This window comes from Theropithecus gelada, chromosome 1, assembly GCF_003255815.1.
Source record: "Theropithecus gelada isolate Dixy chromosome 1, Tgel_1.0, whole genome shotgun sequence".
Taxonomy (NCBI): Eukaryota; Metazoa; Chordata; class Mammalia; order Primates; family Cercopithecidae; genus Theropithecus; species Theropithecus gelada.
In genome coordinates this window covers 77890380-77913084 of record NC_037668.1, presented here as the reverse complement: position 1 = coordinate 77913084, position 22705 = coordinate 77890380, and the positions used below count along the sequence as shown (strand labels likewise).

Genomic DNA, 22705 nt, shown 5'->3' with positions numbered 1-22705 from the left:
CAAGATTCTTATCCCTGATTTTAATGCAGATGAATGGATAGTTCCATGCATGTGGCCAGTATCTTACTTAGAAGGCATTCTGGTCTGTCTCTGCATTTCTGCCTCAAGGCTTTCTCTCAAACTCTAGAAGTCTGCTCAGCCCTGGCAAGCATAACCAGGAAATGTGAGAGAGTTCAAGCTGGAAGGTGGAGAGTAACCCTCAACCAACGGAGACAGAAATTAGGACATAAATGCCCCAGCCTCCGTGTTCTTCAGTGGGACAATGGCAGGCACACATTCTGCCCTGTTTTTCAGAGTCTCCAGCAAGATTAAAAATAGTTGTCTACTAAAGCAATCAACTCAACAACACATTTTTCTTAGCGTTTTTCCCCCTTCCGTCTTTCACTCTCTCCACCTCACTTCCTTTCAGATTACCACCATGTTCCATTCAGCAGACATTGACTGACATCCTATTTTGTGTCATGCACCACGCTGCACTGTGGAGTATACAAAGATAAGAGATCAACCCTAGGTATCAGAGAGCTCATGGTCGAGAAGCAAACAATGCATAAAGCATTTGGAATACAGGGCATATACAGGGGATTGTGGGAGGCCAGAGCTGGTCAGGAGAGGTAATGTTCTAGCTTGATCTTAGAAGATAATGGCGTGTCACTACTGAAAGGTGGGAAAGAGCATCCCATATTTACTGAAAAATACATCAGCAAAAGGATAAGTCTTTTCTGGGGTTGAGGGTTGCTGCTGTCGCGGAGGGGCAAGGAGCCAGAACCCTTTGGGCCTCTGTGTGTTTGGGCTGGGGTGGGCACACAGTTGGTTTTCAGTGCATTTCAGTTGAAGACAAGTAACCCAGGCAAGCCAAGGGGAGAAGCTTTGGGAAATCAAGAAACCTGTCCCAAGTCCCCAAAGTTGAGCACCAACCACAGAAAAGCCAGTTTAGCTAGTCTGGGCGGTCAGTACGAGGACCCCGGTCGCCAGAAGGAAAGTGCCATCCCTACAGACCTAGCCCCTGCGCTCTAGGGGTGGCGGAGCCTGCTCACTTGCCAGGATGCGGTGCCTGGGTTGCGGAGGAGCAGCGCCGCGGAGCCCTGGTCCCGGCTAAGGCCCGGGCTCGCGCCGCGGGGGCGGGGCCTTGGACGCACGCTCCTCCCAGGCGTCCCTCCCGCCCTCAGCCGCGCGCTGGCCGCCCGCGCGCCGGCCGCCCGTTGCCCTGGCAACCGTCGTGCCGCGTCTTCCTGAGGGAGCTCCTGTCAGCCCACTGATCCCACCACCCGCTCCCTACTGCCCCGCGGTCTTCGCGTGGGCTCGGAGGCTGAGGGACAACAAAAATGGCGGAGGGGAGCCAGACGGCGCCTGAAGCAGGTCTGTGGGGGCGGTCGATCTGGGGAAGGCTGAGGCGGCCAGGCTGTCCTGGGTCTCAGGGAAGAGGGGACTCGGGCATGGTCCTACTCCTGAGGAGGCGCCGCTGTATATTTGCGCGGTGGGTTATGACCTCAGGGTCAGGGGTCAAGGGTGGCGTGTACCCTTCTGAATGGCGGTCAGGGACCTCGAAGTCAGGGTGGTGGAGGGGAGTGTGGGGGAGTGTGCACACTTCTGAGAGAGCGTGGACCCGGAAGGGGCTGGGACCCGAGGGAAGACACAGGACCCTAATCCTGGGATCACCTGTGGTGAAGGCTAATCCTAGGGCTAGGCGTGTCATGGAAAGGGTGTACACAGCCCTGTGGGAGCATGGGAGAGATCCCTAAAGGGGCATGATTTGGGCTAGGGGTGGGAGTAGGAGGCTCTGACTCTAAAGAGGGAGGTATACGTGGAAGGTGTGTTACTTTAATATCAGACAGTGCCATGGAAAGGAGAGTTAGAGTATTTGTGTTTGGGGATGTGCGGTGTCCTCAGGGTCACCCCTGGTCACAGAGAAATTTATGCAAATAATCCTTGTATAGGTCCTTAAAAAGACAAGAGGCCTTGAGGGGATACCCAGAGCCCCAGTCCTTTAGGAGCCTAGCAAAGGAGGCTGGAGCCTAAGTGTGAGAGTATGTGGGTTCAGTGATCTTGAAGGTCATTCAGAATCAAAGGAGTGCATGTCCACACTTCTGTGGGTGGAACATAGCCTTTAAGGGACAGGGAGACTGACAAGAAGGGAGACCCAGGATCCTCTTCCTGAGGGGACCTCTTGTGCATATGGCTGGGCTTTGTGAGATACTGACTTTAAGTGTCTCACAGGGTCATAGAAGAAAGCAAAGGTTTTTACAGTTTTGAGTATATGGGAGGGAGTTTGACTCTAAATGAGGCTGACCACTGAAGACCTGGATGTTATGGAATGACATGGGTGTGTGGGTAGAAAATCAGTGGCTTTGGGGATATGTGTGTGATGGGTATTGGCAGTGGTATACATAACCTTGTATATGTGTCCTGATCGGGTATTATCATTACAAGAGTGATCCACTTGAATTACTTCGGTCCTGGTGTGTGTGTGTGTGTGTGTGTGTGTGTGTGTGTGTGGTTATGGTACATACACACACCAGAAAATGGAACTGAAAACTATGGCACCCTCAGAAATGGTTCAAGGAACCATTATCTCTCAAGACCTTCATTATTTCCCTTTCTTTCATGGCATTTCTGTTTTATTGAGTAGCTCCTATACTCATTTTATAGTTTTAGCTCCCTCATAACTTGAACATGCTCATTCCTTTATTCATTCATCCACTCAACAAATATTATTGAGTGCTAACTATATGCCAGGCAATAAGTTAGGCACTGGGAATTTCCCTGCTTTGGATTAGCTTACCTTGTCCTTTTTTCCTTTTTTTCTCATAGCTTTTATTGCCTTTGAACATACTATTTAATTTACTTGCTTGTATTACTTATTTCCTGTCTCCTTCCACTACAATGTAAGCTCTACAAGGGCGTTGTTTTATCAATACCACGTGTCTAGAACTAAGTGTTTAGTATGTTCTCTATAAATATTTCTTAAATGAATAACTGAATTACTAATATTGTCTGTAAGTGATATTTTAGCTGACATATGATGGGGATTGGATAATTGAAAAAAAGGGCAAACAGTAGTCCAGGCAGCAGGAAAACCATGTGCAAAGAACCCAAGACAGGGCTGGACGTGGTGGCTCACTACGCCTGTAATCCTAGCACTTTGGGAGGCCGAGGCGGGTGGATCACAAGGTCAGGAGATCAAGACCATCCTGGCTCACATGGTGAAACCCCGTCTCTACTAAAAATACAAAAAATTAGCCAGGTGTGGTGGCACACACCTGTAGTTCCAGCTACTTGGGAGGCTGAGGCAGGAGAATCGCTTGAACCTGGGAGGCAGAGGTTGCAGTGAGCCAAGATCGCGCCACTGCACTCCAGCCTGGGCGAGAGAGTGAGACTCCGTCTCAAAAAACAAAACAAAACAAAACAACAACAAAAAAACCCAAGACTGGTGGAAACATGTTATGCTGTGTTTAAGGAACTGAAAGGAGACAAGTGTGGGTACATGTGGGGCAATGGGAAGAGAGAAGAGGTATGCTGAAGCCAGATCTTCCAGTATTTTGTAGACTATGATATGAATTTGGGTCAGAAATCTTAAGAATAATGGGAAGCCATCGAAGGCTTTTAAATGGAAGCATGCCATGATTAGAATAATTAAAAAACAACTCTGGCTACAATGTGGAGAGTACAGAGGATACAAGAGTCGATATAGGATATACTCTTCACCAGCTACAGTGAGGAGAGTACAGAGGATACAAGAGTGCATACAAAGAGACCTTGGAAGGTAGCAGTGGAGATGAAGAGAAGGAATTGAGAAATACTTAGGAGCTACAATTAATAGGACTTAGTGAAATATGAGGATGATGGAGAAGGAAGTATCAAAGACCACTTCTCATTTTCTAATTTGTGCAACTGGATAGTTAGTGGTGCCATTACTGGGATAGGGAGCATTGGAAGGGGCTTTGGGTAGGTGTGAGAGGAAAGATCATGAATTTGGTTTTAGACTATGTGGAGATTGAGGTATCTTTAGGACATCCAAATAAGTGGAGAGATTGACAAGCTGGTTGTATTTACAAGAAAAGTAGAAACTGGCATAGAGATAATTATTTTGACATAGAAATAATTACTCAAGCCATGGGTGTGGATGAAATTGCCTAGAGGGAGAAGAGGCCTGGGATGAAGTGTTGAGTAGCTGCAGTATTTCAGTGCCTCCCAAAGAGACTGAGAAGGTTCAACTGGAGAGATTAGAGCACAACCAAAGGAATGTTTCAAGAGAAACGAAATACTCAGTAGACTGAATACTGCCAAGCAATACAAAATGAAGGCTAAAAAACTAGATTTAGCAACAGAGAGGTCATTGGTAACATTGACGGTAGAAAACTGGTGATGGTAAAAAGACAGGTCGTTTAGGCGAATAAATGCCTCAGTCTTTGTTTAATTCAAATTTCTGAGAGAGAGAATTTTATTGACCCTCCTTGTCTTTTACCACTAAATCACTGTCCAGTTTCAGGATTGAGTGGTTTTAGATTACGTGTGCAGCTATTGCTGGCTGGAGTCCCCCGATACAAAATATGGCCATCTGGTAATTTCTTATCTCACTTGAAATAGCCAACATTTATGAAGTGTTTGTTTTGTACCATGCATTGTACTAAGTGTTTTATACATTTTACTTCAGTCTCATAACAACTCTCTAAGTTGTCTAAGGTTTTCTCTGTGTTTTATATGTGGAGAAGTTTTGGCACAGAGAAGTTGACAACATAATTAAGATCTGCAAATAATTAGTGGAAGATTAGTTTTTTTGACAATTTGAATATTATCCAGATTCATTATTTGGCTTTGTGTTTGTATTACAATATACCACTTTCTGAAGAAATCATAGCCATGATGAAAATTCCTGCCTTACAGGAAATATTCTAAACTAAGCATATTCTAATAAGGTGAAATGGAAAGAAATGGGCTCAGATCCTTGTATAAACCCTACTTCTGTGACTTATTATATGTGGACGTTGGACTCAAGTTTTCTGATCTTCAGTTTCCTCATTTGTAAAATGGGGATGATATTTGCAGGATAATTGTGAATATTAGATATCATGTACTTGAAGTGTCCAATAAATGTTATGTCCTTAGTTCACTTGAAGCTTGAATATAAAAAATTCAAATTTATTGCATATACTTTACATATAAAAGCAATTATATAAACGTACAATGATGAATATAAGAAATTCTATTTTTTCTTCATTGGTTTTTCACTGCTTTGCTATCAGAAGAAAGACAGACATTAAGTTTTGGAGAATGTAGAATTGTTACCTGAACTATGTATCATAGGACCGATCTCTGTGTGAAGTAGATTTTGAGGAATTTCTTGGAGGAATGAAGGGACACTTAAAATACCTTACACATGGTTTTATATGTAAAGTATATGCAATACATTTGAAATTTTTTATATCCAAGCTTTTTACAGAGCATGTAGATAGCTCTGTAAGAGGGTCAGATTTACAAAAGGAAGTTTCTTCTTTTAAATCTTGTGCTTTAAAATGGGGACACAAATGTCAGGACTTTTCTTTTTCCCTATAAATTTGATTATCAATACTAAAAAAAAGAAAACCTTACAGTTAGTTACATGTTGGAGTATTAGTCTCATGCAAGATTGCACCTGCTTCTTTTTCTTAGCTTCTTCTCCCTCTGTTGCAGCTATTATAAAAAAAGCTTTTATTTTAATTACCTGGTAAAATAATTTGTTTTTCTATTTTGTCAAGTTATTTTGTGGAGGCCCTGGTAGACAAACATTTTTTTAAATGATGCAGTCTGTTAAAATGGACCTTAATCACTCTCTGTGAAATAAATGGGTCTATTTCAAAAAGCAGTTCTATATGAATCTGAAACCAATTATAGGCAGAATGTTGAAATTGTAAAAAGCCTTAGAAATGAGAATATTGTTTAATAGCTTGTGTTAGTGGTTGGACAAAGTAGTAGTTAAGCCTTTTTTGTTTTAGTTTCTGTATTTGTTAACTGGGGATGATAACAGCTACTTTTAAGGTGAGAATTAGAGATAAGTTATGGAAAGTATACAATGTCTTACACCCCCAAAGAAATGATATCTTAATTGGTGTGTGTGTGTGTGTGTGTGTGTGTGTGAGAGAGAGAGAGAGAGAGACAGAGAGAGAGAGAAAAACAGAGAGAGAAAGATAATATTTTTTTTCCTAAAGGCACAGTAGAAAATCACCTTTAAAAGAAGAGGAAATTCAGGTCTGCAGTCCCTTATCTGGCAGGTTTGGATGCAAATATATTTCAGAACTCAAATTTCTTTTTATTATGGAAAGGCAATACTGCATATGTACTGTCGATTACATAATACCCCCAATGGGGTATGAGATAGTACGGTGTAATCAAACACATCAATATCACATTCACAGTAAGTGGATAAAAATTATAAACAGAGTCACATAAATTGGGTTGGGTTTTGCTATCAAATTAGTTTTGGTGCCAAAGTTAGATATTTTGTGATTTTGGAAAAGGGACTGTGGACTTACGTAATTTTATTCATTTTTGGAAATATTTTCAAAAGTTTAAAATATTTTTGTCACTTTTAGATTTTCTATATTATAAGTGAGCTTTAACTTAATATTAAGATCTCAATAGTATTGGAACAGAAAACGCTATTTTTTGACAAAGTTTATGTGCTTGTTTCTTCTAAGGCTCTTTGGATAATGTCTGTATTTCTGAGATCTATGAATGTTGTAATTTGCTTCAGTTTCAGCATCGTGGCTCAGTGTCACTTTCAATGAAAGATACTAAAGATCTATATATATTAAGAAAGTCAGAGGATGTGAATATTTTGCATACATATTCTAAACAAAATCACAGCTTTGTCTTTGAGTCATTTAAGAATAGCAGTTTTATGTGAGTTTCAGAGTATTTTTATTAGGTGTTAAATTTCAGCAATGGAGTATTAATTTTAATATAGATTTAGGCAAAATTTCATTCTTAGATGAATTTGATGTTTCTGATTATAAAAATTATTGGAAGTTTAAAAGCTTGCAGTAATTCATTGATAGTGTTCACCATATGGGAATATGCTAATCTTTGCTTTTTATATTCCTCATTTATTTAATGGGATCCATAAAAGAAATTTCTGTTTTTTTAAACTCCAAAGGAAGATGTTTTTTATTGGTCATATATATTTAAGAACTATTGGTTGTATACTTTTGAGTCTCTAAACAGACTTGGAAAAAAGTGTACTTTCATGTCACCTGAAGGAAAACAAAACAATGAAACGCAAAAGGACTTCTAAAATTTTATATAGGATTGAAAACTTTTATATAAGACTGTAAATTCCTAAATAAAGATTTTGAAAAATGTTATAGAAATAAATCTCTTGGGGAAGGGAACATCAAAAACAGCCTGCCAATAATTATAGTTTGCTTGTCTTTCTTTCAGGAGTAATAGGTGAATCTCTGTGTCATGGCTTTGTGGAAGAAATTACTATGTATGGGCTGTGTTATTTTATTTATGTATTTATGTATTTTCATTTTTTTTCCATTTCAACTTTTATTTTAGGTTCAGGGGGTACATACACAGGTTTGTTATATGGATAAATTGCATGTTGTGGGGTTTGGTGTACAGGTTATTTCATCACCCAGGTAATAAGCATAGTATCCAATAGGTGGTTTTTCAATCCTTACCCTCCTGCTGCTCTCCACCCTGAAGCAGGTCTTGGTGTCTATTGTTCCCTTCTTTGTCTCCGTGTGTAATTAGTGTTTAGCTTCCACTTATGAATGAGAACATGTGGTACTTGGTTTTCTGTTCCTGCATTAATTCTGTTAGTATAATGACCTCCAGCTCCACGTTGCTGCAAAGGACATGATCTTATTCCTTTATATGGCTTTTTTATGCATAGTATTCTGTGGTATATATGTATATAATAATTGAGGAGTAGGCTAGGATTTTCGCAGTTGTGTTTGATTGAGTCCTGCTCAACCACCCACTATAATGGATAGGATTGTGATAGGAGGATGTTCGTGTTTATTGATGGGAAAATTTGAAATCGAGATAGGGCTAGTTTTTGTCATGTAAGGAGAAGTATGCCAGATATTAGAGAGGTTCCTTGGGTCCCCTCTGGGACTCAGAAGTGAAAGGAGGCTATTCCTAGTTTTATTACTAGGGCCGTTATTAAGGATGAAAATTGATTAATAGTATTTATTATTGTTCATTGTCCAGAAGATAGGTTATTGGAAAGGATAGCTATCATGAGAATTATAGATGTGGTTGCTTGTGTAAGGAAATATTTGGTGATGGCTTCTGTAGAGCAGGGAATATATATATCACATCTTCTTTTTCCTGTCCACTGTTGATGGGCTTTGGGTTGATTACCTGTCTTTGCTATTGTGAATAATGTGGTGATGAATGTATGTGTGCATGTGTCTTTATGGTAGAACAATTTATATTTCTTTGGGTATATACTCAGTAGTGGGATTCCTGGATCAAATGGTAGTTCTGTTGTAAGTTCTTTGAGAAATCTCCAAAGTGCTTTCTACAGCAGCTGAACTAATTTAGATTCCTATTAGCAATGTGTATGTGTTCCCCTTTCTCTGCAGCCTCTCCAGCATCTGTTGTTTTTTGACTTTTTAGTAATAGCCATTCTGACTGGTGTGAAATGGTATTTCACTGTGGTTTTGATTTGCATTTCTCCAATGATTAGTGATGTTGAGCATTTATTATATGCTTGTTGGCCTCATGTATGTGTGTGTTGAGCATTTTTTCATATGCTTATTGGCCACATGTATGTCTTTTGAGAAGTGCCTGTTCATCTCCTTTGCCCGCTTTTTGTTATTTTTATTTTTATTTATTATTATGTTTTGAGACAAAGTCACACTTTGTCGCCTAAGATGGAGTACAGTGGCACAATCTTGGCTCACTGCAACCTCTGCCTCCTGGGTTCAAGTGATTGTCCTGCCTCCGCCTCCTGAGTAGCTGGGATTACAAGCGCACACCACCATGCCTGGCTAATTTTTGTGTTTTTTAGTAGAGACAGGTTTTGCCATGTTGGCCAGGCTGGTCTGGAACTCCTGACCTTAGGTGATCTGCCCACCTTGGCTTCTCAAAGTGCTAGGATTACAGGCGTGAGCCACCGCTCCCAGCCTGTTAATTTGTTTAAGTTCCATATAGATTCTGGATATTAGACCTTAGTTGAATGCATAGTTTGCAAAAATTTTTTCCCATTCTGTAGGTTGTCTGATTACTCTGTTGATAGTTTCTTTTTCTGTGCAAAAGCCTTTTAGTTTAATTAGGTCACACTTGTCAATTTTTGTTTTTGTTGCAATTGCTTTTCATGTCTTCATCATCAAATCTTTGCCAGGGCCTATGTTCAGAATGGTATTTCCTAGGTTTTCTTTAGGGTTTTTATAGTTTTAGGTTTTACATTTAAGTCATTAATCCGTCTTGAGTTGATTTTTGTATATGTTTCAATCTTCTACATGTGACTAGCCAGTTATCCCAGCACTGTTTATTGAATATGGGGTCATTTCCCTATTGCTTGTTTTTGTCTACTTTGGCAAAGACCAGATAGTTGTAGGTGTGCAGCTTTATTTCTGCTTCCTCTATTCTGTTCCATGAGTCTATGTGTCTTGTTTTGTACCAGTACCATGCTGTTTTAGTTACTGTGGTGTTGTAGTATAGTTTGAAGTCAGGTAATATGATGCCTCTGGCTTTGTTTTTTTTTTTTTTTTGCTTAGGATTGCTTTGGGTATATTTATGTTTTGAGATACACTGTCATCTAGGCTGCAATGCTGTGGAATGATCATGGCTCACTGCAGCCTTGATTTCCCAGCTCAAGTGATTGTCTCATCTCAGCCTCCCAACTGGCTGGAACTACAGGCACATGCCACCACACACAGCTAATTTTTAAATATTTTGTAGAGGCAAGGTCTCACTCTGTTTCACAGGGTTTTTATTTGTTTTTAAAATTACTTGTTCATTCAAAACTATATTGAATACCTTGTATGCACCAAGAATTGTGCTAAACTCTGGAAATTCACAGATGTATTAGAAAAAGTCCTTGCCTTCAAGGAGCTCCTATCCTAGTGGAGGAGAAATAGAGCTAGAAAATTATCATTCGGGCAACATAGAGTTGTACACAGAATTCTGAGGCCAGAGAATGGTTCCCTGACAGCCTGGGGGTAGTGGTAGTAGTTCAGGAAGGTGTCTTAGATTAGAATAAGGGACAAATTAATTGAGTCTTGAATGATGAGAAGGAATTAGCCCAGTGGAGGTGGTAGGTAGAAGTGTGGAGAGAAGGAATGAAGGGCAGAGAAAGCAACATGTGCGTCACAAAGTTGTGGAGGTGAGAGAATAATGCTCACTTAGAATGTTGTTAAAATTGCACACCTATTAACAGAGCTAAAGACTATATTTCTTCCTTTCTCCTCAGATTCTTAAACATTTCTGGAGTCATAGATTCCCTTGATTAACTGATAAAAACCAATGCATTCTTCCTCATGGAAATGCGCACTATGTGCAAGCACACAAAAATTTGAAATGATTTCAAGGTATGAAATCCTGAAGCTCAAATTAAGAAATCCTCTGGGCCGGGCATGGTAGCTGACGCCTACCCCAGCACTTTGGGAGGCCAAGGTGGGTGGATCACCTGAGGTCAGGAGTTCAAGACCAGCCTGGCCAACATGGTGAATCTCCATCTCTACTAGAAGTACAAAAAGTAGCTGGGCGTGTTGGCGTGCACCTGTAGTCCCGGCTACTCAGGAGGTTGAGGCAGGAGAATTGCTTGAGCCTGGGAGGTGGAGGTTGCAGTGAGCCAAGCCAAGACTACGCCATTGCACAGAGCAAGACTCCATCTCAAAAAAAAAAAACAAAACAAATCCTCTGTTCATTAGTTATGAGGTCTATTTAGGAAACTGATTGTGAACGTAGGAATACTTTGGTGAAAAGGGTTGATCTAATAACATTTGTATTAGAGCAGGTTCAAAGCAAATGCTGGCTCCTAAATTGTTTTGTTTATCTTTTTTTTTTTTTTTCTTTTTGAGACAGAGTCCCACTCGGGCAGGCTGGAGTGCAATGGTGTGATCTTGGCTCACTGCAACCTCCACCTCCTGGGTCCAAGCGATTCTCCTACCTCAGCCTCCCAACTAGCTGGGACTACGGGTGCGTGCCACCACGCCCAGCTAATTTTTGTATTTTCAGTAGAGACAGGGTTTCACCATGTTGGCCATAATGGTCTCAATCTCTTGACCTCGTGATCTGCCCTCCTCAGCCTCCCAAAGTGTTGGGATTACATGCGTGCACCACCACGCCCTGCCTTTAAAACCTCATGTGGATGTATCTGTCTCTGTTGACAGCATGACATAAATAAGGCATGGATTTTGAAATTACAAAGATAAGATTTAAAACATTCAACTCTACCAATTAATGTGTAATAGTTGTTTCTCTAACCCAGTTTTCATCTTTAAAATGGAGATACTAGTCCTTTATTCAATAGGGTTGTGAGGTATATGTAATGTATATAGTACAGGAGAAACTGTTTTCACTAAGTAATTGGATTAATTGGTACCTTTCATTCTATTAGATATACAGCTTTATACATGTTTAAAGATCTTCTCCCGTCATGTAACTACCCCAGGTGCTTTAAGAAAACAATTTTATAATTTTATTTGGATGGAACATCAGTCCCTGTGTCATAAACATATAGGAAGAACTTAATAATTTTAATAAAAATTGGAAATATATTCCTAAGCTGTAATACTGTAACTTCTCAATTTAGTAGTGTCATTACCAATGATGTACCGCTACAAGAATAGCAGTGATTATGGGAAATGCTAGTAAACTTTTTGCAGCCTACTAACAATTGTAAATGTTTTAAACTTTCCTATAAAAGACTAAAAAGCTTTTATCTCAGTTTAGGTTTATCAAATTGTGGGGTCTTTAATTTGCATCACACATATTATACAGCTGGACGAAAACCAAATGATTTAATGAAAGTGGTGGGTAATTTTTTATTCTTTTCTCTGATGAGACTGATTCTTTTGCTTCAATATAACAGAAACTAGGCATGGTCTAGGACTCAGCTTCACGAAAGAAACCCTTATATTTTGAGGAGGGACTCATGATCTCATTTACTCTTTTTATTAATTCCTATAACCTGATTTAATAAAGCCCTAAAAAAGAGGAATGTTTCTTCCTTTAAATTCACATTTGCTAGTTTGGGACTAATTTCGGGTTGTGTTGTACTGATTAGAGCTTTTCTATTTCTGGGAGATTTTACATTTTGACTAGATCAGTGTATCTTTAATTCGATTGAATTTCTTCAATTAAGGGACTTAATAGACAACTGAAGTACTGTATATATTTTTAATGGAAATTGGAAGTGGTTATATTCTGAGACAATGGGTGTTGTAACTAACTACTGAACCAAATTATGATTCCAGGGTCAAATTACTTTTTGGTGGAAACAAACGAGGACATGTTCTTTTCCTGTATTATTTGTATATTCTTACTATCCAGGTGGTTTCAAGTTGGCAAAAAAGTTGTTCTCAGAAAATTTTACATGTGATCCTGATAAAGTATAATTTTCTTCAGATATCTAATTTTAATGCAGTTTCACATTTAGGTTATCAAAAGTTGCCAACTCACCCTTGAAAACACACTATACACTTTAAAACCTCTGGGAATGAGCTTCTTGTTTTTAGGGTGACAAAAGCATCCTTATCCTATTGTGGTCTTCTCTGAACGTATACATATTTTGAAAGCTTAAGAGTTTTGACTGGTTTTCAAAAACAGGATTAAGTATTATCAGGAGGATAGATAAATTACTTTTGTTGCCGTCCTAGCAAGCTGAATGTTCTTATATTGCTAATTTAAATTTTTTTCTTATTTATTTATTAAAAAATAAAAAAATTGTGAGTATGCAGTAGGTGTATATATTTATTAGGTTACATGTGATGTTTTGATATAGGCATGAGATATGAAACAAGCACATCAAGGAGAATGGGGTATCCATCCTCTCAAGCATTTATCCTTTGAGTTACAAACAATCTAATTACACTCTAAATTATTTTAAAATGTATAATTAAGTTATTATTGACTATAGTCACCCTATTAGGCTATCACGATAGCAGGTCTTATGGTAGGTCTTATTCATTCTATTTTTTTTCAACCCCTTAACTATCCCCAGCCTCCCACTAACTTTCTCAGCCTTTGGTAAACATTCTTCTACTCTCTATGTCCATGAGTTCAATTATTTTGATTTGTAGATCCCACATATAAGTGAGAACATGTGATGACATATGTCTTTCTGTGCCTGGTTTATTTCACTTAGCATAATGATCTCCAGTTCCATCCACGTTGTTGCAAATGACAGGATCTCATTCTTTTTTAGCTGAATAGTACTCCATTGTGTGTATGTACCACATTTTCTTTATCCATTCATCTGTTGTTGGACACTTTGGTTGCTTCCAAATCTTAGCTATTGTAAACAATTCTGCAACAAACATTGGAGTGCAGATATTTCCTCAATATACTGATTTCCTTTCTTTTGGTTATATACCCAGTGGGATTGCTGGATCATAGGTAGCTCAAATTTTAGTTTCTTGAGGAACCTCCAAACAGTTCTCAATAGTGGTTGTATTAATTTACATTCCCACCAGCAGTATATGAGAGTTCCCTTTTCTCTATATCCTCTCTGGAATTTGTTATTGCCTGTCTTTTTGACATAAGACATTTTAACTGGGTGAGATGATATATCATTGTAGTTTTGGTTTTCACTCTTCTAATGATCAATGATGTCAAACACCTTTTCATATGCCTGTTTGCCATTTTGATGTCTTCTTTTAAAAAATATCTATTCAAATCTTTTGCCCATTTTTGGATCAGATTATTAGATTTTTTTTTCCTATAGAGTTGTTTGAGTTTCTTATATATTCTGGTTATTAATCCCTTTAACAAATTAACAAATTTAACAAATCTTTTTGTTAAATTTATCTGATAGGATTCTGAATTTCTTCTCTGTGTTATGGGTAGTTTGCAAATATTTTCTCCCATTCTGTGAGTTGTCTCTTAAGTTTGTTTATTGTATCCTTTGCTTTGCAGATGCTTTTTAACTTGATGTGATCCCATTTGTCCATTTTTGCTTTGGTTGCTGAGCTTGTGAGATATTGCTCCAGAAATCTTTGCCCAGTCCAGTGTCTTGGAGAGTATCCCCAATGTTCTCTTGCAGTAGTTTTGTAGTTTGATTTCTTAGATTTAGGTCTTGAATCTATTTTGATTTGATTGTTGTATATGGCAAGAGATAGAGGTCTAGTTTTATTTTTCTGCATATGGATATTCAGTTTTCCTAGCACCATTTACTGAAAAAACTGTCCTTTCCCCAGTTGTATGTTCTTGGCACCTTTGTTGAAAATGATTTCATTGTATGTGTGTGGATTTGTTTCTGGTTCTCTATTCTGTCCTATTGGTCAATGTGTCTGTTTTTATGCCAGTACCATGCTATTTTGGTTACTATAGCTGTATCATATAATTGGAATCAGGTAATGTGATTCCTCCAGGTTTTTTGTTTTTTTTTTTTTGCTTTAGGATAGCTTTGGCTCGTGTGTGTGTGTGTGTGTGTTTTGTGTATGTGTGGTTCCATACAAATTTTGGGATTGTTTTTTCTATTTCTGTGAAGAATCTCATTGGTATTTTGATAGAGATTGCATGAATCTGTAGATTGCTATGGGTAGTGTGAAAATCTTAACAATATTGATTCTTCCAATCCATGAACGTTGAGTTTTTTTTTTTTGATATGGAGTCTTGCTCTATCACCCAGGCTGGAGTGCAGTGGCATGGTTTTGGTTCCCTGCAACCTCCGCCTCCCGGGTTCAAGCGATTCTCCTGCCTCAGGCCCCCAAGTAGCTGGGACAACAGGCATGTACCACCACGCCAGGCTAATTTTTTATATTTTTAATAGAGACAGGGTTTCATCTTGTTAGCCAGGATGGTTTTGATCTTCTGACCTTGTGATCCACTCGCCTCGGCCTCCCAAAGTGCTGGGATTACAGGCATGAGCCACTGCGACTGGCCGAATATCTTTTTTATTTTTCAATGTCCTCTTTAATTTCTTTGATTAGTATTTTATAGGTTTCACTGTAGAGAGCTTTCACTTCTTTGGTTAATTTTTTTTGGTATTTAATTTCATTTGTGACTATTGTAAATGGAATTAATTTATTGATTTCTTTTTAGATTGTTCATTGTTGGCATATAGAAATGCTACTGGTATTTGTATGTGGATTTTGTACCCTGCAACTTTGTTTATCAGTTCTAATAGTTTTTTGGTGGAGTCTTTAGATTTTTTTCAAATATAAGATCATCTACAAACAAGAATAATTTGACTTCTTCCTTTACAATTTGGATGCCCTTTATTTTTTTTTTTTTTCTTGTCTGATTGCTCTGGGTAGGACTTTCATTACTATGTTGAATAATAGTGGTGAAAGTGAGCATCCTTGTTGTGTCCAGATTTCAGAGGACAGGTTTTCAGTTTTTCCCTATTCAGCATGATACTAGCTGTGGTCTGTCTTTAGGTTTTTTATTGTGTTGAGATGTATTCCTTCTATATCCAGTTTTTTGAGTTTTAAAAAAAATTTTTTTTATCATGAAGGGATGTTGAATTTTATCAAATTCTTTTCAGCATCAATTGAAACAATTGCATGGTTTTTGTCCTTTATTCTGTTGATATGATGTATCATATTGATTGATTTACATATGTTGAACCATCCTTGCATTGCTGGGATAAATTCCACTTGGTCATGATGAATGAACTTTTTAATGTGTTATTAAAATTAGTTTGCCAGTATTTTGTCAAGGATTTTTGCATCAGTTTCTGTTCATCACAGATATTAGCCTGTAGTGTTGTTGTTGTTTTTTCTCCTAGATGTGTCTTTGTGTGGGTAAAACTGGCCTCATAGAATGAGTTTAGAAGTATTCCGTTCTCTTCTGTTTTCCAAAATAGTTGGAGTAGGATTGGTGTTAGTTCTTTAAATGTTTGGTAAAATTCAGCAGTGAGGCCATCAGGTCTTGGGCTTTTCTTTGCTGGGGACTTTTTATTGTGGCTTCTACCTCATTACTTGTTATGGTCTGTTTAGGTTTTGGATTTTTTCATGGTTCAGTCTTGATAGGTTGTATGTGTCTAGGAATTTGTGCATTTCTGCTAGGTTTTTCATGTGATTGGCATATGGTTGCTCATGATAGCCTCTAATGATCCTTTGAATATTTGCCATATCAGTTTTAGTGTCTCCTTTTTTCATCTCTGATTTTATTTATTTGAGATTTGTCTTTTTTTCTTAGTCTGGCTAAAGTTTGTCAGTTCTGTTTATCTTTTCGAAAAGCCAAGTTTTTTTGTTTTGTTTATCTTTTATATTACTTTCTTCAGTTCAACTTCATATATTTCTTCTTTAATCTTTATTATTATTTTTTTCTATAAATTTTGGGTTTGCCTTGCCCTTGATTTTCTAGTTATTTAAGATGCATCATTAGGTTGTTAATTTTAAGTTTTTCTACTTTTTTGATGTAGGTCCTTACGGCATTAAACTCTTCTCTTAGTACTGCTGGTGCCATATCCCATAGGTTTTGGTATGTTGTGTTTTTATTATCATTTGTTTTAAGAAAATGTTCAATTTCTTTCTTAATTTCTTTATTGACCCACTGGTCATTCAGAAGCATAGTGTTTAATTTCCATATGTTTCTATAGATTCCAAAATTCCTCTTGTTCTTGACTTCTAGTTTTATTCCCTGTGTTCAGAGAAGATACTTGATATAATTTTATTTTTAAAAATTTTAAAGACTTGTTTTGTGTCCTAATATATGGTCTGTCCTTGAGAATGAGGCAAATGCTAAGGAGGAAAATGTGGATTCTGCAGCCATTGGTTGAAATGTTCTGTAAGTATCTGTTAGGTTCGTTTGTTCTACAGTGCAGATTACATCTGATGTTTCTTTGTTGATGTTCTATATGGATTGTCTGTCCAATGCTAAAAGCAGGGTGTTGATGTCTGTAGCTATTATTATCCCTCATCTTTTGTTTGTCTGGGAGTCTTTGTTTGTTTCTCCTTCATGTTTTAAGGATATTTTAGCCGGATACTCTATTCTAGGGTAAAGGTTTTTTTTTTTTAACTTCTACACTTTAAATATGTCGTGCTTGTCTCTCCTAGTCTGTAAGGTTTCCATTGAAAAGTCTGCTGCCATTGTATGTTATTTGTGTCTTTTCTCTTGCTGCTTTCAGGTTCCTTTCTTTATCCTTGACCTTTGGGAGTTTGATTATTAAATGCTTTGAGACAATTTTCTTTGGATTAAATCTGCTTGGTTTTCTATGACCTTCTTGTACTTGAATATTGATATCTTTCTCTGGGTTTGGGAAATCCTCTTTTATTATCCCTTTGATAAACTATCTACTCCTCTCTCTCTCTCGCTCTCTACCTCCTTTTATTTTTGAGACAGAGTCTCACTCTGTTGCCCAGGCTGGAGTGCAGTGGCGCGATCTCAGCTCACTGCAAGCTCAGCCTCCCGGGTTCACGCCATTCTCCTGCCTCAGCCTCCTGAGTAGCTGGGACTACAGGCACCCGCCTCCACGCCCAGCTAATTTTTTGTAGTTTTAGTAGAGACAAGGTTTCACCGTGTTAGCCAGGATGGTCTCGATCTTCTGACCTCGTGATCTGCCTGCCTTGGCCTCCCAAAGTGCTGGGATTACAGGTGTGAACCACCGCGACCGGCCTCTACCTCTTTTTTAAGGCTAATAACTCTTAGATGTGCCCTTTGAGGCTATATTCTAGATCTTGTAGACATGTTTAATTCTTTTTTATTTTGTCTCCTCTGACTGTGTGTTTTCACATAGCCTGCCTTTAAGCTCATTAATTCTTTTTTTCTGTGTGATCGATTCTGTTATTAAGAGATTCTGATGCATTCTTCAGTATGCCAATTTTATTTTTCAACTCCAGATTTTCTGCTTGATACTTTTTAATTATTTTAATATGTTTGTTAAATTTATCTGATAGGATTCTGAATTCCTTCTCTGTGTTGTTTTGAATTTTACTGACTTTCCTCAAAGCAGCTATTTTGAATTCTCTGTCTGAAAGGTCACATATCTCTGTGACTCCAGGATTGGTCACTGGTGACTTATTTAGTTCATTGTGTGAGATCATGTCTTCCTGAATTGTCTTGATGCTTGTAGACATTCGTTGGTGTATGGGCATTGAAGAGTTAGGTATTTATTGTAGTCTTTGCAGTCTGAGCTTATTTATTCTTGTCCTTCTTTGAAAGGTTTTCCAGGTATTTGAAGGGACTTAGGTATTGTGATCTCAGATTTTGGCTACTACAACTATATGTGCATTTAGGGGCTCCTGAAACCCAGTAATGCTGTGGCTCTTCCAGATTCCAATAGGTACCATCTTGGTTGTTTTGGATAAAATATGGAAGAATTTTCTGGATTTCCAGGCAGAATTCTTACCCTCTTCCCTGATTTTGTTACAAACAGAGTCTCTCTTTCTCTCTCTGTCATTCTGTACTGGGATGCCTGGAGCTGAGGGAGGGGTGGCACAAGAACCCCTGTGGCCACCACCATTGGGACTGTGCTGGATCAGACCTGAAGCCAGCATATCCCTGGGTCTCACCAAAGGCCTGCGATAACCGCTACCTGGCTACTGCCTATGTTTGCTCAAGTCCCTAAGGCTCTACAATCAGCAGGTGGCTGAGTCAGTAAGGTTTGTGTTCTTCCCTTCAGGGCAGTGAGTTCCTCCCATTCCCGGGCAGGTCTGGAGATGCCATCAGCGAGCTAAGTCCTGGAAACCTTAGGAATCTGCTTGTGCTCTGTATGCCTGGATTTGCGTATTCCAAGGGTCCATTTGGTACTGTACCCCATTGTGGCTGAGTTGGTATTTAGGTGTAAGACAAATCTCTGTTATTCTTCCATCTCCTTTTCTCAAGTAGAAGGAGTCCCTCCCTATAGCCATCACAGCTGGGAATGTGCTGAGTGACACCTGAAGCCAGCATGTTCTGATTCTCACCTAAGGCCCACTGCCTGGATACAGCTGCTGATTATTCAGGGCCCAAGGGCTCATTAATCAGCAAATGATGCATCCTGCTAGGACTCTGCCCTTCAAGACTGCAGGTTCCCTTCTTGCCCAGGGTATGTCTAGAAATGTCATTTGGGAGCTGTGGTCTGGAATGAGGTCTCAGGACTCTGTCTGGTGCCCTATCCTACTGTGGCTGAGCTGGTATCCAAGTTGCAAGAGAAAGTTCCTCTTGAGTCTTCCCTCTCCTCTCCTCTGGAGGAAGGAAGGTGTCACTTTTGTTGCTGTAAGCTGCACTGCCTGAGGTTGGGGGAGGGATGCACAAGCATTCCTTTGGCTACCCTGGCTGGTTTCTCACACTGTCTCTGAGCCCAACATAGCACCAGGACTTGCCCAGGAATTACAGCCCTTGTGCCCTAGACTGCCTTTCAGGTTTATTTAGGACACCAGAGCCCTTTCGTCCATGGTGGTGAGGCTTGCTGGAACTCAGGTTCTAACCACTGCGATGGGTAATTACCCTCTGGCTAGGGCTGGTGTAAATGTTCCTTCTGGGGGTGCTGGTTGATTTCTGCTCAGTGTTGCTTTCTGCTGTGACAGGGTAGCACTGAGTTCCAATGCAAAGTCCCACAATCACTGCATTTCTCTCTCCCTCAAGTGCAAAGATTCTTTTTCTGTGCTATGTGGCTTCTGCCAGAGGATGGGGGAGCAGTGGCTTAGGCAATTTAAGACTATTTTTCCTCCCCGTCTTCAGTACCTCTTTCAGTGATAGATAGGAAGTTAAAACGAGATACAGTGACCACTCACCTGATTTTTGTTCTTATTAAGGTGCTTTTTTGTGTGGATAGTTGTTCTTTTGGTGTTTCTGTGGGGCGGATGATTGATGGAGGCTTCCATTTAGCTATCTGGCTCCACCCAAGAACTTTCTTTTTCAAAGAATGTAGAAATTAGGTAAAATCCTTAAACTTTTCAGCTGTAGTGTTCCTGAATTTTTCTGCTATAAGCTTTACGTACTCTTTCCTTGCTCCAGTTAAATAAAAGACACTGGCCTACTGAATAAACCCTAGATCGTTGGCCCCTTCCTTCCTTCCTTCTAACCTTTATTGTTCTCTCTTTCTCTTTTTATTACTTGGCTATTGTCTCTCTGGCAGGCCAATACAATTCTCTGGTCCCTAGAGATTTCAGTTCTAAAATTCATATGCTGTTTATCATTGCCAGCTACCTTGAGTACTATGAATATTTAGTGCTGAGAAGAAGAAATAGTCTAGGAAATATAATTTTAAAAATACTTCTGTATATGAAATTCCTAAAAATCAAGTTTGTCTTTTGAATATTGCAGTATTAAAAATAGTAAGTCAAGGCTTAAAATCCACTTTCTATTAATGTTTGTTTTCTGAATCTAAGGAAACTGCTTCTGATGAGAATAGTAAAGCAATCTTTGAATGCACTAGGGAATAACTACATTTCTTAATTCCGAAACTATCTATCTCTTTGCCTTGCAAGTTTTATTTACTCATTTTCAAAAAGCAAAAATTGTTATGGGGAATTTAAATAATGAAGCATTCTTATTTCATGTTAACTTTTATATAGCTTTATTTGAATCATATTTATCACATTCTTGTATTCTAGTTATTTTTGTATATGATTCTTAATTTTGTGTATTTTTCCTCATAAGATTGTAAGCAAATTTTTTATCAGACATGAGTTAATATTGGGTGAGTGAATGTCTCATTGGACTTGGTGAGTAGAAGCTCTCATTTTCCTCCACGTTAGCTTCCTTTGGCCTTGGATTTTACTTTTTTGTTGTTTTAACTTTGATTAACTTCTATTAATTTTAATTTTGTTAATTTAACTTTTGTTATTTTTACTTTACTTTTTTGTGACTTTTGAATTATAAAACTTGGCATCCATACAGAAAGTAGGAGCATAAGATACTTGAGGCTGTTAGCATCCTGTAATGCATATCCTAGTAATCAAAAAGATAGTAGCATTAAGGTGAAAGGCCTCTGGTAGTCTTTTCTGTCTCTTACACACCAGTCCTCCACAGTTAATTCCTCTGTTGAATGTTTTATGGCCATGTATAAGAACTAGGACAGATTGAAGGGCTCAAATAAGTCTGAGTAAACCAGTACAATTTCTCAGCTAACATTGGGGTATTGTATCTTTTCCCAAACTGGCTATATAAGTTAAAGATAAAGCCAATTACCTTTGGTACATTTGACTCACCTACTCAAACTGAAGCTTATGACTGTACTCTTTCAAATTAATTTAGCAGAGCCTTGTTTAGTGGAGCCATGCCTTGGAATGAGAGAGAGTAGTAAATAAACTGTCCACAAAGAACTTACTTTCAAGAATGTATTTACACAAAAAGTACACTGAAGGTAGCAGTGAATCTGGTGAAGTCCTTCATTTTTCATCTCAGTGGCTATTAACAAAATAAATTTTTGTTATCAGGAAAAAGCTAGAATGTATCTCCTTTATTTTCCACCATGCCATGCCATATTAAGTTTCTCTTAGAGCAGTGGTTGCAAACTGGCAGCACAGAGGATGGATCAAGCTATCAGATACATTTTGTTGGGCTCATGAAGATAATAAAGAGTTAGATTACATTGATTGTCAGGTATTTCAAAATAGAAAGATTTCATGTAAAAATATGAATTTCTGACTTTGGAAAATCCATGTGATTTGGTAAAACTGGGCCTGTGTTGTAGCACATTCACTGTTGGCTGGAGCTGAGCAGCTGGTGCCGCCTTTAGCAAGGGACAAAAGACTGTTTGGTATGACAGTCCCCATCATTCCCTATTTTCTCCTTAATTTCTTATTTTTAGTCTGCTTCACTGATTTTGTTTTGCCTGCATAGCTCCTAAAATTTGCAACCCCTGTTTTAGACCATCCCTGTGAATGTTTATATATAAAACATATATACACACACATTATATATATGTATAATGTATATATAAACATTCACAGGGATGGTCTAAAACATATATAAACACACACACATACATATATATGTATATATACACATACATACAGATACACACACACACATATAAATTGTTTTTTTCCTGGCTAAGTTGAAAAAATTCACCAGAAATGTAAGGTAAGGTTGTGTTCTTCTTTCTTCTACTTTCATAAAGTCACTCTTCTACTATCAGGCTTTATCTCTTAATTAGGGTTTACCTAGTCTGCTTACTCCTAAATATATTACCTATATTTGCATTTTTTGTTATACATAAAGTGTGTCTTTTAGAAGGATATATTGAAGTATTTTATATATATAAATATTTTACATTTTTGTGTGTGTATCTCTATATATAATCACATCATGTATATAAAATCATAACTAATAATAATTCCTTAATATCAAATATCCAGTTTTTAAATGTTTTTAATTTTTAAATTTTTATTTATTTATTTTTTTAGTGGTGGTCTCTGAGACTTTGGTGCACCCATCACCCAAGCAGCATACACTGTACCCAATATGTAGTTTTTTATCCCTCACCCTCCTCCCACCCTTCCCCCTGAGTCCCCAAAGTCCATTGTATTATTCTCATGCCTTTGCGTCCTCATATCTTAGTTCCTACTTATGAATGAGAACACACGATGTTTGCTTTTTCCATTCCTGAGTTACTTCAGTTAGAATAATTTCATCCAGGTTGCTGTGAAGGCCATTATTTCGTTCCTTTTTATGG

At 38.3% G+C, this 22705-nt stretch overlaps 1 protein-coding gene across 1 annotated transcript in view; it reads left to right on the top strand.

Annotated features, from left to right (window-relative positions):
• Positions 1 to 1164: 1164 nt before the first annotated feature.
• Positions 1165 to 22705, top strand: part of AGBL4 (ATP/GTP binding protein like 4) — a 1451937-nt gene continuing 1430396 nt past the window's right edge. The window contains exon 1 of the mRNA XM_025357747.1: positions 1165 to 1356. The gene's annotated coding sequence lies outside the window, so the exon portion shown is untranslated. The remainder of the gene's footprint in view (positions 1357 to 22705) is intronic.